Source organism: Bombina bombina, chromosome 4 (assembly GCF_027579735.1).
Source record: "Bombina bombina isolate aBomBom1 chromosome 4, aBomBom1.pri, whole genome shotgun sequence".
Classification (NCBI taxonomy): domain Eukaryota; kingdom Metazoa; phylum Chordata; class Amphibia; order Anura; family Bombinatoridae; genus Bombina; species Bombina bombina.
The window spans coordinates 179,897,422-179,899,628 of record NC_069502.1 but is presented as its reverse complement, the minus strand read 5'-3'; positions in this window follow the sequence as shown (position 1 = coordinate 179,899,628).

The following is a 2,207-nucleotide window of genomic DNA, read 5'->3' as shown; positions in this document are numbered from 1 at the left end:
GGCACATCCAACCCATTTACCTGCAGAGCAGAGAGTCCACGGGTACCCTGGCAAACTTACAGGGGAATACAACCTAAGGCGCACCAAAAGACCGGAATCCAGCACCAGCAGCTGGGTAAGAACCCACCATACTTGAGGCGTAAGCCACCCCTAACCCCAGATGACATGGGTTACTCCGTGGCAAGGAGTAATAAATACTCCGATAGACCGGGCCAACCCTGACCTGGTCAGGTAGATGAAGCAAGGACGTAGCTCCAGTTCCCAACACCGTGGAACATCCCGACCAGCCCTGAGATCCAAACAACCCAAACTGAGACAAGTTGAAGCCCCCAAAAGAGGAAGAAAAAACAGGTCCGGGTACCTAATAGTTCAGGCAACTATACCCTGGAACTAAAAGCACCGACAGGCCAAAAAGCCAGACAAAGGGATGTAGCATATCCAGAAAATCCAGACAGTGCAGAGAACTCAAAAGCTCTGACCAAATGAAGGATCCACCCCTAGATAAAGTCCAACTCTCCAAGGAGCAAGGCTAGAAGTCAAATGAAGAGACTTCTCAAGGCCACAGGACAACAGAAGGGATACCTCAAAGTTCCCAAAGCCCTACTAGCAGGGCTAGACTCCCCATCCCCTCCACACAGGCAGAGGATACAGGGTAGAGAAAACCTGAGCTAAACAGTCCCCAACAGGATCAACCAACGCCTGGAACACAGATCCCCAAAAAGAGATCTATCCCACCCGGGACAATAGAAGACCCAAGGTCTCATAACTCAGACAGACCTTACGCGGCCTAGAGTAAGAGCCATATCTAGATACACTAGAAACAGCTGACACGCACCCCATTAAAGGTGCCAAAAGCTGCAATAGGTTTAAAAATACAAAACCTTCCGCAAGCTGGAAAGCTATCCAAGCTGTTGGATCAAGCCCCATAGGACCAGGAGACTAAAAACTGAAGGCCAAACCACTCAAGCCATGGCAACAGGACACAACGCCCGCCTCCTGTAACGAAAGGCACAACACTCCGGAACAGCTACACCCACGGGGGACTGTAGAGGCCCACCCCAAGGTGGAAGACCCGGGACAATAGGGCACGAGCACAATCTCAAATGAACGTCTGGTGGGACGAAAGACAAAGAATGACTGGGGGATGAGGGGAGTGGGAGTATTTAAGCCTTTGGCTGGGTTGTCTTTGCCTCCTCCTGGTGGCCAGGTTCTTAATTCCCAAAAGTAATGAATGCAGTTGTGGACTCTTTCCATTTAAGAAGACAATTTTGACTAGACTGTCCTTTTAAAGTACAACTTAAAAATACAAATTACAGAACAAAAAGCAAGATGGAAAAGGATCTAGAGGCCTGCCTCCTAATTCAGCACCAATTCAGCTGGATGATAAACATATTACAGCTAAAACCTAGTTTCAAAATATCATTCTATTCCTGATTCACATATAGGGGCCTATCTATCAAGCTATGAATGGCTCAGACTCGCCAGAAACACAAGTTATGGAGCAGCGGTCACAAAGACCGCTCTTCCATAACCCTGTCGGCCTGCTCAGAGCAGGTGGACAGACATCACCGGAAATCAACCGGATCAAGTAGGATGGGTTGATTGACACCTCCCTGCTGGCGGCCCATTGGCCACGAGTCTGCAGGGGGCGGCGTTGCACCAGCAGCTCTTCTGAACTGCTGGTGCAATGCTGAATACGGAGAGCATATTGCTCTCCGCATTCAGCGATGTCTTGCAGACCTGATCCGCACTGTCAGATCAGGTCCGCAAGATATTTGTTAAATTGGCCTCATGTTCTGCTGTAGGTGCCAAATAGGACTGAATCTTCCATATAAGTTTTCAGATTCAAAGGAAGAGACAAGAATTTCAAATCTCTAAAGCTCTCTGGTCTAGCAACATTATCTAAGAATTTTAGAAAGGCAAATTTGAACTTGAGAGCTGTTTATGTTTCTATGCAGTGTTCTGGATATGAAGGAGATACACGTATTAGTAGCAGTAGTAGTATACTGTTATTGTTATAAAATGCTCTAAAAACAAACATTTTTGCCTTATTAATCTCCATGCAAACCACATTTTTGATAATTAAACCCAGAGTGAGAGCAAAAAAAAGAAAGAAAATGTATACAAGTACAAACTATTTATCCAATGCTTATATAATATACAAATTTGACAAAGGAAAGGGACACGGTTATTAAAACAAAGATAAA